At 43.8% G+C, this 18,105-nt stretch overlaps 1 long non-coding RNA gene across 1 annotated transcript in view; it reads right to left on the bottom strand.

Annotated features, from left to right (window-relative positions):
- LOC120220314 overlaps positions 1-8,586 on the bottom strand; it is a 44,773-nt gene extending 36,187 nt beyond the window's left edge. The window contains exon 1 of the long non-coding RNA XR_005525537.1: positions 8,128-8,586. This is a non-coding gene — a long non-coding RNA (uncharacterized LOC120220314). The remainder of the gene's footprint in view (positions 1-8,127) is intronic.
- Positions 8,587-18,105: the final 9,519 nt, after the last annotated feature.

Genomic DNA, 18,105 nt, shown 5'->3' with positions numbered 1-18,105 from the left:
CTTGGGTCACTGAAACACACATGGAGAAAAGTTGCTTTAAAGAGTTATATGGACCCACAGTAGACTTTGTGAGCAAGAAAGAAACCTCTGTTATATTAAACTACTGAGATTTTGAGATAATTTCTTATCACAACATGGGCTAGCCTATTCTGACCAATAATGTGTGGATATAATAAAAGCAGAAAGCCTTCTAATACCCTACTTTTATATATTGTTTGACCTTTCCTTCTGTCTTTTCTCTTCCCTTTGAGAGTGTGAGGAGTATGTTGAGGTAAAAAATCACTGTCTAAAAACTGAGCTAATTTGGAATTTGGTTGTGACACTCTTTATTCCAAATATATTAATCTAGGTCTAATAATGAAAGAACTCCTGGTGAAAGTAGACAGGAAAAATTCTTTCAAAGCCACTGAATTTTCATTACAGGACAGACACCTCCCAGGGAACATTCTGGGCAGAACTTTTGGGCATCATGTTACCTGGGGAGGGGGTGTTGGAAGAAGGCTTCTTGTACCTCAAATGGTCATCTACCCTTCTTTAAGAACACATATTTGTTAGACTAAGACCTTGTCTCTTATTAGCATTCAGTGCTTAAGGGACATTTTAAGAGACACTCAGGATGCAAAGATAGGAGACTTCTATTGATGCCTAAAGGCATTCACAGGGCAATTCTCTTGTAGTTGTAGCAAGACATTACAACAATGGCCAGCCATGAATGAATTAGGCCAGAGTTAGACTCTCAGAGCCTACAAGTCTGTTTCACCACTCTGTTTTATTTCTCTTATCTACTTATCACCATGTGAAATTATTTTTTTTTATTAGCTTACCTGCTTATTAACTGCTTCCTCCATTAGAACATAGTACCACAGGAGCTCAGGAGTTGTCTGTATTCATCACTGTATCTCCAGAGCCTAAAAGAATGCTTGGCACAGAGTAGATGCTCGATAGTACATTTGTTAAATGAACGAATAAGAGAAGCACCCCGCCCATGAACATGGGTACAGCATCTGGAAACTCAAGGCTGGATGGGAATTCAGTTCTGTCTGGAGCAGCATGAGAACAAGGAGAGTCTGGAGGCATGGCTAACAGGGAAGGTAGAAGAATTGTTCTCAAAGAAACCATGTGGAAGTAGAAAAGGAAAGTCAACTCTCCTGGTTAGCCTTAGGGCCAGTGCTAGAAGTCTGAGACTGCTTAAGTGGCTAAGAAATCCCTGGAAACTTCTGGTTAGCATTCTCTAGCAGGTCACCTTTCCTGATCAAGGGCACACAAGACATGTGGATGTAGAGCATAACACAAGGAAAACTCAGTTTTCTTTCTTCCTCTTTCCTTTTTTTTTTTTTAATTTTAGAGAGAGGGAGAGAGACAGAGAGAGCATGTGAGTGTGGGAGGGGTCAGAGGGAGAGAGAGAGAGAGAGAGAGACAGAATCTCAAGCATGCTCCATGCTCAGCATGGAGCCCGAGACATGGGGCTGGATCCCATGACCCTGGAATCATTCCCTGAGCTGAAATTGAGAGTTGGGTGCTTAACCGACTCAGCCACCCATGTGCTGTGGGAAAGCTCAGTTTTCAAATGTGCCCCCAAAATGGATTTCCATGAGGCTTTGTAATATTTATAAAGACTTCAGAAGCTATATGGTTTTTGGGGTGTTCTTTCCCTAGGACCTGTAGGAATTAATAGATGTGCCATTTTGATGGCACCTGTTGACACATTCTTAGGAAAAGTGAAAGAGAAAGTAAATACAAATGAATTACATTTTTGCAGAACAAAATAATCCCTAAAGTAAATATTAAATCTGTCCTGAGCTGTCACTGCTTAGGCACCATTTAAGATCCTTGCAGCATGACCTTCCATGGGGTCTTGGGGCGCTGGATTGGCCAGGGGCTGCTGCAGCATGGCCTGACGTCACTGTCAGGTGCAGCCCCAGCTGGAGGTACCCTGATTGCAGTCAGAGATGCTTGGACTTCTGAGGCCGCCACAACCTTCAGGTGTGGGGGAGTTCACACAAACCTGGGAGGCAAGCTTTTGGCCAATGAGAAATGCAAGTGGAGATGCGATACACTCTTCTCCCTTTCTCCCCCAGACAGAGGGCCTTCCTGAGTCTCATTTACAAGTCTTCACAGAAAAGTGTTCCCTGCGATCCAGCATGTGGCAGCCAGCTTGGTGATCCTTGCCTACCTCACTCCCTTCTCTGCCACCTGGGGATTATATTCTCTGATAAATATTAGCATACACATTTTGCCTCAGGCTCTGCCTTCTGGGAATGCAGGATTAAAACACTGTCTAAATATTTCTTCCCAGGAATTATGATAAGCATCAAAAGGAAAATATGACTTGAAGGTTAAATATTTATTGTGTGCACATATTTTTTTTCACATTTATACCAAGTAATATAAAGACCAAATGCTTTTAGGATCCTATGGAAATTCTGTTAAAATAAAGTCCAGACTCCTGCCAACACAACTGTTCCTATGAACTGTAGGAAGTAGACCATATGAAGAAAGAATTATTATTTTTTACTAGCAAGCTCTTTGTAATTTCAAGAACTTTTCAGATTACTACTTTTTTTATACCTTTGTACTAATACTACTTTTACATAAGGGGAAATGGACAAGAGGAGGTTGAATAGACATGTTCAAAGACAAACAATAAGAAGGTACCCAAATAGGGTATAAATGATCTAAGTTTTCTCCTCTTCAGTCAAGGTTTCTCCCTTTTTGCTTTCCTGCTTGCTTTTTGGGGCTGAAGTCCATTAAGAGGCACACAGAAAGATGCACACAAGAGCCTGGAGGCAAAAAGCAAGCCCATGAGTTGACATGGGTGGAAAAATCAAATAATTTTTCACTTAGCAATTTCAACGTAAATAAACCTCAAATTTCAAATACGATCCTGCTACCTGGAAGATAAGTGTTCCACTCGAGCCATTTCTGTTCAGGATACTTTGCCCTATGACACAACATTAATAGCTTGGCTTGAAATGTATGGGTGTAACAAAAGTCCAGGTACTTTGTGCCAAATTATTGCATGCAAAATCTGAATACCAAGAGAAAGAAAAACACTGATTTAGAATATAAAGAGAACGAAGAAGCAGGAAAGACCTCTACAGTTACTTCAAGATCAGGAGTTGTGGGCCTATAATTTTATTTTGCCATTTGAAGTGCTGTTCAAAAGATTTCAGGCATATTGCTTGTGGGGGTGTTTGCTTGGCATTCACAGAAAAAGGAAAAGAGTGATTTAGGGGTCACCAGTTAGAACAGGCAGGCTGTGCCAGCGGGTACCCCTGGGGAATTTAGTTAGTATCTGAGCCCAGAGTCCTTTTGGCTTCCCTGTATAGAAAGGACAAGTTGGAGACATAGAAGAGGCTTGCTGACTGCTCTCCTGGTGGGAAATGAGAAGTGTCCCAGGAGGGATCTTGGGGCAAGATGAGGGATAGAGGTTCTCCCCAGCAAAGGCAGGGTTTTCACTAGCTCACGCTAATGTGCATCTCGACATGAATTAGAAAAAAGCACAATCCTTCCCGGGGGCCTCTGTTGCTGTTGCCCTCATGTGATGGCTACTCTGCTGGTCACAGCTCTCCTGTAATGGAGACCAGTGCTGAGATCCCCCGTGGCCTTAGGAGAACTCACAGTGCTCTTGTGGTCCTCCCAGCACACTGAGACACACACCGTGATGGGACTAGGTTGTCAACTGGAGGAGAACAAAGGCACAACACAGACTGGAACTTAGCAACTCCAACCCGAAGAACGAATCCTAGCTTCCAGAGATTCAGTCTAACTAAAATGTCCTTTGAGTGGGTTCTCATCACTTAGGTCCTGACCTGCAGCCCTCAGGCAGAGACCAGTGAACATGCCCCCTCCCCAGATGTACTTTCCTTGGAATTTTGGCCTCACCATCCTCTTCCCCAATTTCAAAGTACTTCCAATCCAAAGGAGAGAGAGAAAGAGAGAGACAGGACTTCCCTCACCTTGTTCATGCCCTGAGACTCACCTCTTGGAAGGATACTTGATTGTCAGATGACCTAGTCCTGTTAGAGAAGGCAGATCGCCCCCTTCCTCTCAGGATGAGATCTGCCCCACACTTCAGTTAGCTGTGTAGCATACGTGCCGAGACCACGAATCCCACCCCTGTAGCTCCAGTTTTCTCCAACACCAAGAATAGAAAGCAAGTCTGTGTTCATCTCTTGAAACAGCCTGGTGTTGGTGCTTATTGACTATAAATGTTTTTTTTAATTAATGTTTATTTATTTTTGAGAGAGAGAAGGCAAGCAGAGAAGGGGAAAAGAAAGAGGGAGACACAGAATCTGAAACAGGTTCCAGACTCTGAGCTGTCAGCACAGCCCCACGTGGGGCTTGAACTCACAAACTGCAAGATCATGACCCAAGCTGGAGTCGGAAGCTTAAATGACTGAGCTACCCAGACACCCCTCTTTTCTTTTTATTTTTAAACATGCGGCCAGATCCACCAAGTCAGATGTTATACTATCTTTCTTTTTTTTTAAAAAAAAAAGCTTATTTATTTTGAGAGAGAGAGACAGAGAGCACCAGAGAGAAAGTGGGGGAGGGGCAGAGAGAGGGAAGGAAAGAATACTGAGCAGGCTCCTTACTGTCAGTGCAGAGCCCTACTCAGGTTTCAATTGTACATATCATGAGATCATGACCTGTGCCAAAATCAAGAGCTTGACACTTAACCAACAGAGCCACCCAGGTACCCCATAAATAACTGTTTAGGTGAGAATCCATCTCAAGAAAGCCATGTTTTTCAAGCACTGGACAATCTACCTTTTAGTGTGAAGAATTTAACAATTCAGGGATACACTTTGCTAAAACATCCCATTTACACTGCTATGTAGTTTATGCCTTGAGTTCCTGGTGTGCAATGGACACACAGGAGGGCCAGGGGCAACAGGTGTGGCCATGGAAGGTCTGTTTCTTGACAGAACTTGGCTAAGTTTCCCTTGAGGGTGCGATCCATACCCTCATACAGGGTTGTCTCCCTTCTGTGTCCTTTGCAGTGTAGAACTGTAACTTCTCTTCAAAACCAGACAGCCACGAGGAGTTTTAGTATTTCCTCTTTGTTTTGATGGTCTTTCCCATTGAGGTGAGAAGGCCCCTCTCTTCGTAGATTTTCCTGTTTATGTGTAGCAAAGGTGTAGGTTGATTCATTTGTCTAAGCTAATGGCGAGGGCTTGGATTAAGGTATGTCACTGCATACCCTGCCTTTTGAATGCCCTCTGTGATGAAACTGCTACCATTATTGAACAAGGTGAGGTCAGGGTTCTGTAGGGCCTGGTTACGCAGGTATGGGCAGTTTGCGAATGCTTTCTCGGTCACCTCAGAACAGTCATGATCTGGTTTCTCTTCCTCAGAAGGTAGGAAAGATGTGGGGTTCAATGTCTGCCCTGTTTTAAGAGTGACCCTTGGATTCTTGCAGAGGAGCCCCTGGTATTGTGCTAGCCGAGAGTTGGAGAGGCATAAGAGACAGAGGGACCTTGACATTTAGTTCTTGTCCCAGGGTGAGTTTATCTGCCTCCTTAAGGAGCAGAACTGTGGTTGCTAGTGCCCTAAGGCATGGTGGCCATCCTGCCACCCCTGGGTTCAACATCTTTAACAGGGACATTACTGGCCGTTGCCATGGGCCAACTGTCTATGTGAGAACCCCGAGGGTGACCAAGAGGTTATAGAGGGGTCTTGCTATTGCTGAGAATCTGGGAATCCAGATTCGGCAGAATCTCTCAGCCCCGAGGAATTCTTGTAGCTTCCTCTTAGTTTGGGGCTGAGATAGGGAGGGGATGACCCTTCTCTCTGGCCCTAGTGCTTTTTCCTTGGGTGACGAGAAAGCCTAAGCATCTGCTGTACTTTTCCTCAGCTTTGAGGCCTGTAAGCAGTCCACCATGAACACAGACCTATTATTACTGTAGATTGTGGCTGGTAAGCCTAACCGGGGGACAATTTCTTCTTTGAACTCCTGGTGGGGATGGTGGCTCAGATAAGGGAGGGAGCTGTATTTACCTCCTTATTAGCTGCTATCTTGGCTGCTTTGTCTGCTAGACAATTTCCTCAGCAGGCTTGCTGTTGGCAGATGTGTCTTTTTTTTTTCATGAGACCCCATTCTCAACAGGAGTTGGAGGAGGGCCCTTGTGCCTTCTGCACAATTCTCTTGGGTATTGCTGGCAAGGAGGAGGCCATCCACATGCTGGACAAGGGTGCAGTATGTGGCCTCCCTTGGAAAGCCTGCAAGGTTTCTGGCCAGTGCCTCCCCAAAGAGGGCAGGCGAGATTTTTTTGATGCCTGTGTCTGGTTCGGTCCACTCAAATGCAAACAAGGGTTGGCTCTGGGGGACCAAGTGGAGACAGAAGGCATAAATGAGCTGGCAGAGCCTGGGATCTCACTGAGGAGGGTATACAGGTTTGGACCACCGGGTACAAGGCTTGAACTGGTTGGTACCTGGCTCCTGACTTGACTGGCAAGTGCAGGGTATTCCAGGGTGTTTGGCATTCAACCAGAATGCTTGCTTTTTTGGATGCCTGCCCTTGACTCTTGTGGGAGGTGGTATTGCTGCTGTCTCTGCGGTTGAGCCCCTGGGATTAACTCTACAATGACAGGGGCCCAATTGTGGGCAAGCCCGAGGGGTTGCCCTCGGCCCACACAGTGGGGAAGGCAGTCCTGAATTCAGGTGGGCCACTCGGTTACGCTTGGGCACCGCATAGCCTCCACTTAGATCCAACTGGGGGCTGGTATATTACGTTGGCTCAAAGGTTACTTGGGTCCCCAGCTTTGAGAGTATATCTGGGTCGAGGAGAGGGATAGGGCACTCAGTAGCAGGAGAAACTCATGCCTTACCATGTGGCCCCTGAATTCATATAAAAGTCCTAATTGGGCCCCCTGCTTTTATTTTGACCGTGGGTTCATGGGGGCCAGGAAGAAATGAGCCTGGTCCCCCTCAATCTAAATCTATTCTTGCTAGGCCTATGAGGTCTTTTTTGCAGGGTTCTTGTGCATAATGGCTGGGTTTCTGGGACTTTCCCTGATTTATTCTTTTAATGTCCTTTCTCCTTGCAGTAGGTTCATTGACCCCTTGCTAAGGAGGTTCTAGGCCTCCTCCATTTTGGTGGCTGGACCTTCCCCATACTTTTGTCGTGGCTCTTTTGTGCCTCAGGGTCAAATGCGGTGTAAGCCTCGCATAGCCTCTCATAATAATCCCTGCTGGATTCCCCTTGCTGCTGGGCATATTCATGGGCTTCTTAGCCCCTGCTCGGATCTCCACAGGAGAGCCTCTTGGTACGATGGCTGTGGACCGGCATCTGGAGAGGGCCTGCACCTGGCCAAGGGCGCAATCTGGGCACTGGTACAGGGGAGAGAGGATCTGCCAAGTCTGGAGGTGTTGAGATCGATGGTGGCAGAGTATCAGGAATTAGGGGCTTCATACGGTAGGGGCAAGATTGGTGCTTCCTCCAGATCACCGGCGAGACTTTGTGGATGTCGGGACTTCTGTTGACCTTCCTTGGGCCACTTTGTCGAGGCGACTAAGTCCCTGGCCTGTCCCTGTTTATTGCAGGCAAATCTCACCCAAGGGGCAAGGGTTTGGCAATCTCTAACCAGGAGTCGATATACAGGAACTGATAGGGTAATCTGGGGCTCTGGCGACAACATGCCAGACACGGCAGACAGGTGGGGCCACTAAGGTTCCCTCCGAGGGCCATCCTACACCAAAAGTGGGCCATTCTAACCCACATAGGGACCTTAATTTGCCTGGGGTCATCTTAATTTTATAGTCTCCTGAAAACCCCTTCTTTGCTCAGCCCCAACCCCATAATGTTCCTGTGAGGCGAAGTCGTGAAGACAAGCAGGGGGTAGGGGTGCCCCCTCTAATGAGACCAGTCAGATGCCCATCTGGCCGTGTCCTGAGGGAACTTAGGTGACACTTAGCCGGAGCGGTCTCAACTTTGTGACTTAACGATCAGAAACTATTCTGATGCTGCCATAGACTATATGCCATTCACCACAAAATCACAGATGAGCCCACTCAGACTCCACAGACTTTTGGGGACCTTAAGGGTGCCCACCTGTGCAGCCACAGAACTGAACTCAGCAGGCAAGCCAGGCAGAGTCGCACATTCACACTCACATACGCACCTGAGGTTATTACATTTCCTCCCACAGAATTTCTACCTGTGAGACCAGTGAGGTCTCCGGGGCGTGATCAGCTCCCTCTTCCACCATTATGGGTGGGCCGGACAGGACAGGGCAGATTTAGGGCCCAGGCCTTACTGGTTTCCGACGTGGGTTCCGGGTCCTCATTTGCCAAGTCTCCTCGCATCTGAGGGTAACGGCGGAGCAGGCCCAGCCAGGGCCACTAAGCTGGAGACTGCCGAAATTCAGGCAGGGTGCACCTTCTCCTTTGCGATTCCTCCTTGCGTCACCGCCTCGCCGTTTTCCCCTAAACTGTGGCAACAACGGGCCGGCGCGGTTGGGTTTCCTGGTCAGGGAACCAAATGTCAGGGAAAGTGGTTTGGATCACCCGGAGGAAGAACGAAGCGGCAGGCTCGGTCGGCTCAGAGATCGTTCTCCAGAGGTCTGAGCGCCGAGGATAAGCGGCGGGAACAATTTTATAGTCTGTTACTTCCGGATTCCTCATTAATATGCGGGCGCGACAAGCAGGGTGGGAAGAAGAACCCGGAAGGAGAGTCTTCAGTCAGGGACAGGAATTTTCCCTATCAGTCCTGTCAGCCATCTTATAACAGGTTTTCCCCTATCAATATTTAGGAGGAGTTAAACCACTCACGCATCCACCAAGTGTCCTCATTCATCTGAGACTATTGTCTTTTTTTTTTTAATTTTTATTTATTTCTAGGAGAGAGAGAGACAGCGTGAGCAGGGGAGGGTCAGAGAGAGAGGGAGTCACAGACTGAAACAGGCTCCAGGCTCCGAGCTGGCAGTCAGCACAGAGCCCGACGCGGGGCTCGAACCCACGAACCGCGAGATCATGACCTAAGCGAAAGTCGGACGCTTAACTGACTAAGCCACCCAGGCGCTCCCTTTTTTTTTTTTTTTTTTTTTTATTAATTAATTTATTTTTATTTTTTTAATTTTTTTCTTAGAGACTATTCTCACTACTCATATCTACTATTTGCTATCTGCTCAGGACACCCTTCCCTCTTCTGCATCACCCTGGTCTCCACCACGCTCCCTCCCGACTACTGCAGCTGAGTGATGACTAACTACTAAGCACATGGAGTTTGGGCTTACACTGCCTGGGTTCAGATCTGGTCTGCCACATCTCTGTCTAGACTTCGGCAAATTATTTTACTTCAGGAAGCCTCAGTTTACTAATGTATAAATGAGAGATAATATTAGTATGAGGATTTAATTAGATAATGAAAAAGTATTTGTAACACTTATGATACATCATAAGTATTAGCCTAAAAATTCCATGAAGCCAAAGACCTTTCCTGGCTTGTCACCCACTCCATTCTGGTGCCACCACAACATAATGTATGGTGGCCAAGGAGTGCTCAGTACAATTTCATCTTTGCAAACTTTCAAGAGTATGGCAAATTGTATTATTGTTAAAAAATGTTTCTGCCAATCGCTTTGTTTGGAGGGAGGGGTAAAGGTATCAGGATTGGCTGAGTGAGTTGCTTTGGTTAATCAAATGGGAATGGGAATGTCCTGTAACATATCCAGCAGAGGCTATAAGGACTTGCATGCAGTTTTCTTTTTCTTTCTTTCTTTCTTTCTTTCTTTCTTTCTTTCTTTCTTTCTTTCTTTCTTTCTTTCTTTCTTGTTACCATTGATTGTGGGTGTAGGGGGGTGGAGAGAGGGACAACACTTAACATTTACTCTCTTAGCAACTTTCAAGTATATAATACAGTATTGTTAGCTATAGTCAGATCCCCAGAACATATTCAGCTTATAACTGAAAATCTGTATCCTTCAACCAACATGCCTCCCTTTCCTTCTCCTAGCTCCTGCCAACCTAGCTCTCATTGCTACGAGTTCCACTTTTTAAGATTCCATATATGAGGGAGATCATACAGGGTTTGTCTTTCTCCGTCTTATTTCACTTGGCATCATGTCCTTCAAGTTTACCCATGGTGCAAATCACATGTGGTTTTCTAACTTCTCTCTCCCTTTGTCAAAAGACCTTCAATGTTCCAGGTAGAAAGAAGGTGCACTATTAGTAGGTCCTAGAGTAAAGTCAAGTGGAACTGAACTGGTGTTTAAGTGTATCAGCCATGGAGAAAGAATAAGCGAGAAATAACCATTCCCTTGTTCTAAACCCCTAAAATTCTGGGATGGCTTGCCACTCTTCTTTATCCAGGTTGATCACTCAGGACACATGCATAAATATGTTGCTCTCAGTCAGCTACAGAATAGAAGCATAATGTCCTTAGCATGACTTACAAGGACCTTTACCAAAATTAGTCCAAAGATCAGCTCCTCAATCTACTTCTCCTTCAGTCTGTCTTGAGACACTCTGTTTAATCCACACAGGATTTTTTAACATCTGAACATCACCTTGGAGGCCTGTTTCCACCACTCTCAGATCCTATCTGTCGTTGGCACCTGACTTAAGGAGACAAAACAAGATCTTCTGACTCCAGTGAGTTTAAGGTAAGATTTAGAGCTGATTATTAAATGGTTTGCAGAATCACTGGAAGGACTAAGGGAACTAACCAGTGGAATTTCCAAGGAAGAAAGTCAGAGCACAGAACCGGCTGACAAGTCAGCCTCCGTTTGCTCCACAAGCACAAAACTGCCTTTCCCACGTGGAGGTGGCCCCTCCAGCTGCCTGCCACTCCACCATGCCTTTTCTGTTACAGCTCGACCCAGTTCCATACCTGAATCTCTCATAAATGCATGTGTCTGGCAAAGTCCAAATCACACACACAACCACCAGATGCAAGGTCATCTGAGAAGTATCTTTTTTTAAAGCTTATTTATTTATTTTGCGAGAGAAAGAGTGGGGGAGGGGCAGAAAGAGAGGAAGAGAGAGAATCCCAAGTAGGCTCTGCAGTGTCCACAGAGAGCCTGACAAACATGAGATTCGAACTCATGAACCTCGAGAGCATGGCCTGAGCTGAAATCAAGAGTCAGATGCTTAACCGATTGAGCCACCCAGGTACCCTGAGAAATGTTTTTAACCTCTAGGCCTGCAATCCAGGAAGGCATCCTAGAAAGAGACTGGAATAAATGCTGATAATATCATTCCATACTCTCCAATGCATAGTTTATTAATTTCTATAGTGCTTTACCCTTGTTATGGACTGAATGCTGTGCCCCTCCCCATGCATGTATCAAGCACCAACCATTAATGTGATGGTATTCGGAGGTGGAACATTTGAGAGGTGATTAGATTTAGATGAGGGCATGAGGGTGGGGCTCTATGATGGGATTAGTAACTAGAGGAAGAGACCAGACCACCAGCTGTTTCTGTCCCCCTACCCCTCCCACCTTCCACCTGTCCCTTCTCCCTCCCCCTTCCCTTCTTCCTCCCTCTCTCCCTCCTCTAAGGATACAATGAGAAGGTAGCCATCTGCCAGTCAGGAAGAGAACTCTTACCAAGAACTGAATTGGCTGACACCTTGATCTTGGACTTAACAAACCTCCAGAACTGTCAGAAGTAAATGTCTACTGTTTAAGCGCCCTCCCCCTCTAAGATTGTTATAGTAGCTCAGGCTAAGATGACCCTCATTGAAGAACCTTCATGCATCTTGTTTCCTGAAGACCCCTTGAGAAGTAGAGAACGTGAATCATCATCCCCATCTCTGTGATGAAAAATTCAAGACTCAGGCAAGTCACATGGTGAAACCAAGACCAAAACTCAGGTTTGTTAGATGCTAGTCCAGCGCCCCTCCCAATATGCCCAGGAATCTCAATTTTTCTAAGTCTTAGGCCCCGAAAACTTAAAAATTGAGGGTGACAACTGCAGCTGCTGCTGTTTCTCTGCATAAGGCGCATTATCAGCGGTGGTGCTGGAGGGCTCCCCGAGGAAGAGCCCGCCCTCCAACAGGGTGGGAGAGTCAGCTGCCGGGAAAATAATTAATCCTCAGTCCTCTGATTCCTATTAGGATAGTGTCTCTCTCATTTTTTATCTTTAAATGAAGTGAAGTGGGCGCTATCAGAAAAGTGGTGCTTCCTCCTTGACTTGTTGGGAAGTTGGGGGGGGGAAGAAAAATATTTTCCACATTTTGATTTTCACTGGAAATTTTCACCGGAAGAGATAAATCTTTGTGGGCCACTCATAAGCCTAGAAAATCCTATTTGCTGTTATACAAATCTAACCAGAAAAGAGAATTATTGATTTTCTTAGAAAGTAATGAAAAGCCATTAACGCATTTATGCCTACGTGCCTTTAGAATTTCAGCGTGAGAATGTTTTTGTAATGTTTTCAGTGGCATTTCCTAGGCCAAAGAAGAAATACATTTTAAAATTCAGGAGTCTGAAATATTCATTTTGTAGCCTGTACATCTATAAATTATTTTATTTTATTTTATTTTAAATATTTTGTTTATTTCTGAGAAAGAGAGACAGCATGAGCAGGGGAGGGTCAGAGTGAGAGGGAGATACAGAATCTGAAACGGGCTTCAGGCTCTGAGCTGGCAGTCAGCACAGAGCCCGATGAGGGGCTCGAACCCACGAACCATGAGATCATGACCTGAGCCAAAGTCAGACACTTAACCAACTGAGCCACCCAGGCGCCCCTAAATGTAGAAATTATTGAATCCTAGAAAGTTTGAGCCAGACGAAATCTCAGAAATGATCGGCCTAGTGGAATTTAACCAAATTTAAAGCAAGTAAATTCTTAGTTCAAATAAGATTTTGTGGAGAAATCCCAACCAGATAAGACAAAAACTGTTCTGAAACAAGTGGGGCTAATGGCCAAGTCTGACTCATGTGGCCACTTCTCACAGTGCTCCCACTCATATGTCTCTAAGGAAACCCAGGCTTCAAACAACCCAGTTTCAAGGGCAAAAGTATGGTCCAGCTTGAGGCCATATACATAGTACCAGCACTGGAACTTGAACCTCCCTCTTCTGATTTTTGTTCTTTCCTTGAAAAATCCCTGGGACAACATTTTCTTTAGTAACTTTTGCAGATCTCCCTTTGCCCTTTTTCCAAGCACACACCCACTTCTCACTGAAGCTTGAGGTTCAGCCATTTTTGCTAGTAGATCTGCTAGGATTCCTCTGCTCGTATGGGTCTTGCATTCCAAACCCATCCACTGTGCAAGGTACTCTGGATGCACTGGGGACAATTGTTCCTGACTTAAAGGGGTGGTGTGACAGTGGGTTGTTAAAAGGGGAAACCCAGAGATAAGAGGAATGAAAAGATAAAGATGTGGTCTTCACAACAAATTCTAATTAATCTTGGACAACTCTTGAGACATGATTTTTGTGCTTCTAGGGTCTGGATATTTAAAGGCATAGAGCCAGAAAAAAACCATCCCATCTCTATTCTAGTCCTTTCTGCCTTCTCCACCCAAGCACAGCTCCAAATTCTTCAAGGCAATGGCAGTGGCATTTATTTGCATAAAAATTAAGTTAATTGATAGAATTTTCTCAAACTAAAGTTTATCTCCCAAAGTATTTCTTAACCTTTGGTGTCTACTACTGCTTGTCTGTCACTGAGAGCTAACAGATGGCAAAATTAATGAACATATAGCAAAGGAAGATTTATGCAAAACATAGAAGCAACTGATCCTGCTCAGGTTAGCAGCTTGTTTCTTTGCGACCCAAGGGATCATGGCTTTATGCTACATCCATCCGTACAGTATAGGTTGTCCTATGTTTGGCAAGGATTATTGTTAAAAATTCATATCATAATAAGAATATCAATTTTTGATATTCTGCATCATTGCCCAGAAGCTGGTAATAGTGGTAGTGTCTGAAAAGATAATAGGTGTTTGAATAAGAGGTAAGAGAGTGACTTTTCTTTGCATATGCTTTCTTATATGTAGAAATGTTTACCATGTGTGTCTTTTCAGTTTTCAAATAAATTAAAATTGAGATATATATGCTTTAAACACTCTGATGCTGAGGTCTCACCTCACAGATTCTGAACATGACCTGGGCAGTGAAGTTTTTAAAACCTCCCAGGTAGTTAGAACATGCAGCCAAGATCAAGAGCCACTGCACTAAGCTATTACCAGAAACTCTTTTACTATCATATACTGGTAATTGTAAATTATTTAAAGCAGGCATTCATAAATTTTTTTTGAGCAAGGAAGGGCTCCTTTGATTTCAACAGTTTTCACAGTCTCTCACACCAGAGTTGACATATTTTTGGTATGTGCTTATTGCTAACAGATCAAATGTCCAAAGTTGCTAAGAATTAATTTAAATAAAATTGACATACATTTGAAAAATAGTAGTAGGTATATAAATATAGGTGAGAAGAAATGCCAGTGGTCTTTGCAGGTAATTCTACATTCTTATATCTTCTTATCTAAGACTTGTGTATCTACGTGTATGAGTCACCTTGCAAAATCCATAGTTCCTTAGAAGTCCATAGTCCATAAAGCAGGAATCATTGGAGTTAAGTATCACTTTTCCTGGACAAGACTATATGGAGACATTTTGACCTCTTGGGCAGGAAACAGCAAATAGCAAGTGTTTCCACTGTATTGACTTGAGATCGGCTTGTTTTTTCTTATTGCTTTGTTCAAATTTCTACCCAGGTCCCAGTATTCCCTAGAATATAAACTGTGCCCTGCAATTCTATTTACAACCTTTGCTTAAATATGCACCAGACTTTCCTGGGAAGTTTTCGGGGCCCATTTGTTTTGCTTGAAATGACAGTGGACAAAGCACAAGCCCTCTTATCCTCCTCGACCATGATGATGCCCCTGCTAAAACTAGCTTTTCATGAAAATCCCTCTTTGAACCCTTTGTTAACATTGTGAGGTAACTAGTCCTTTACCTATTTGAACCCAGCCTGACTTTTCTCTTTAAAGTTATCTTGGCTCCCTTGTATTGGATGTCAACAGAAAGGCCCTGTGAGGATTTTTAAGGGCTATCAGCTGCTTTTGGGAGCCCAGGGAACCTTTGGACCTCCTCCATAACGTGGCAGTATGAATGTGAGAGCTTCATTAGAAGCTCATTAAAAGTAGAAAAATTGCCAATCCTGAATGCTCCATGCTATGTTACTCCCAATTTTGCGGTCATCAATTATATTTACTCTTTTACACTTCCAGCCAACCATCAAGTTTCAGTCAACCCAAATTAACATATGCTAATCTAAGAACAGCTTGATATATTGGATTTTCTTAGATATATTACCATACCATGCTTCTTGGCATGATTTTTACTAAGCCTTACACATTTTCTTGTCAGTTCTGAAAACTATGGATTGTTTTTTCTTCCCTTGTGCGTATCCTACTCTACCTTAAAGTTAAAAATCATTAAAGAAACAGAAAAGCATTTCACCCCTTGAATGTGCAATATATACATAGTTCCCAAGTTCTACCCATTTTGCAAGTGAGCAAGATTTAAGCCATCAATCAACCTGCAGTAACTTATTTAATTATATTTTAAAGGCATATGAGGTAATAGTAGTAGCTGAAAAGAAACCTAAATAGGCACATCACAGTTAACTAATAGTGCCAAAGGGTTCACCAGAATTTGCTTCTAAGTCCTCCAGAAGAATGGCTTATTCTTTTGTCGATTTTCTGCTTTGGCTGTTCCTCAGTCATTCCTATGATATTGTTTTATAATGAAGTGTTTCCTCTTTCTTTCTTTATAGTCTTTTTTATATAATCATAAAAGTAATACATGTTTATTATGGGAGAAAAGATGTGTTTTTAAAACAAGCCTTAAAATCTCCACTGTAATTTACTATCCAGAGATAAGCATTAACATTTGGTTGCATTTCCTTTGCTTTTTTCTGTGTAAATGTGTGTGTCTGTGTGTGTGTGTTTATACGTACATACACACAAATGTATAAGCATAATAGGAACATACAGTATGCGTATACATTTTGGTGTTCTGCTTTTTCTCTTAAAATTTGTTATTAGCATTTGTTTCCCAACACCCATGTCTCCTATTCTCACGTTGATTCCCCCAGTTCCCAGTCTCATTTCCTACCAGCCTCCCCACTCTTGTTTTCTCAGTCCTCACCTTGCTACCCTCCCTTAATCTATTCTCAGCGCCACAGCCAAAGGCATTTCTCTCCTGTGTGGTATTAATCATTTTACTCCTTTATTTTAATATTTTTTAAATGTTTGTTTACTGAGAGAGAGAAAGAGGGAGAGAGAGAGAGAGAGAGAGAGCGCGAGAGCGCAAGCTGGGGAGGGGCAGGGAGAGAAGAGAGAGAATCCCAAGTAGGCTCTGCATTGTCAGCACAGAGCCTGACACAGGGCTCCATCTCATGAAACATGAGACCAAGACCTGAGTCGAAACTAAGAGTTGGACACTTAACTGACTGAGCCACCCAGGTGCTCCTCCCCTATTTTAAAGCCTTTGACATGTTGCTTCTTTGCTCACAGGGTAAACCCAAGTTCCCTTTAGTTGCCTGCATGACCTTCAGCTCCTTGCCCAGGCCTATCTTTCAGTCACAGCTGGTTGCTTTCTCCTTTCATATATTTTGTCTGGTTACAGCGTTTCCCAAGGTATGGCCCACAAGCCACATGTTTTGGTCTTACAGAGCAACTTTTAAACAATGCATCTAGGGTCACACACTAGGTGCCTTGAATCAGAAGCTCTAGATGTCACTCTATTTTTAATAAGTTCTCCGAGTAATTTTTGAATACCCTACATCATGGAAACTTCTTTCCTAAGACTCCCCAATAGAAAAAATTAAAATCAATTGTTTAAAGGCATTTCTCATCCATTCTTTACCTCATTTGATCCTCCTTGCATTGCTCTGAAGTTGGTTTTATTATCATTCTACTCATTCCACAGATGAGGAAACATACGGATGAATCAAAGACATTAAGAGATTTGTCCAATCCACATAACCAGTAAGGTCTGCAGATAACCTTCAAGTCTGCTTTTTCCAACTCCACATTCTGGGAGCTTTCCACTATATATCACCAGCTTCCCACTTTGGCCTGTAAGGAGGGAGACTTTGTTCTATGTACCTTTAGTAAATGTATTCATCCTTCAAGACTGTGGTAGGCATCGTAGGTGTTCTCAGCATAGTCCCAAATGCCATCTTTCCAGTACACGTGGGTTGTCAGACTTCTACTGCAAACACCTAAGAGTCTCTGTTTAACATCTTTCTCTTGACCCAAGCAAGAGGCAGACTTAAATGCCAGGGGGTCAGAGCCCTTAGGAGCTAATGGCAGATGGGAGCTACAGCTACACCACTTGGGGTGGGGTGAGGGAATTTTGAGATATGTTGCATAGAGCCCCAGAGACCTTCAAGTTCTTCAAGTGACACACTGCTTCACAAAGCTTCCTTTTATCCCCTCCCTTCCCTCTCCCTCTCACATTCTCATTCTCCCCTGGTATTTTCTGGGGATCCCCTACCAAGGAAACCTCTTGAACTAGCATATATCTCAGGGTCTGCTTCAGGAACCCAACTTAAGACAAAGCCCCTGATTAAACATAGCTTTTGAATTTCAAGAGACAGAACACAAATCACACAACGACAACAGCATAAACTAATGCACACATAGCTGAGAAGTGCAGATACAGACCGAGCTACTGATACAGTCAGACGCACATGTACAAAGGATGCTAACCTTTCTGTGGCTTTCTTTCTGCCTCTTCACCTCTCTCCTTTCCCTGACATCTCCCTGCTTTGTTTTTCTTCATGTGGCTTTATTCTCAGAAAGTATTCTGTTCTGAAACATGTTGTAACCTGAAGCAAAAGGAAAAGTATGCCCCCCTCATTTATCCATATTTTTATATATTTTAATGTCTATGTTTTTTCCAGAAATAGATTTTTATCTTTTGTTATCATTGTTTAGTTTTTATTTCATAATCACAAACTTAACTCTGCAGTCCAGCTAGATTTGGAGGGGAGTTAGGAAAGTATGGAACCCATAGAGCTGCAGTAAGAGCACAGAGGTTACAGAGAAGTTCAAGCAGATAGTGGGGGAGGGGTCCTCTCCTGAGCTACAGAAGGAATGGTCTGCTGGTTAAGATAAAACCCAAGTCAAATTTA

This window comes from Hyaena hyaena, unplaced genomic scaffold (assembly GCF_003009895.1).
Source record: "Hyaena hyaena isolate Hyena2069 unplaced genomic scaffold, ASM300989v1 scaffold_684, whole genome shotgun sequence".
In the NCBI taxonomy this organism is placed as follows: Eukaryota; Metazoa; Chordata; class Mammalia; order Carnivora; family Hyaenidae; genus Hyaena; species Hyaena hyaena.
This window is presented reverse-complemented; position numbering and strand designations above follow the sequence as displayed.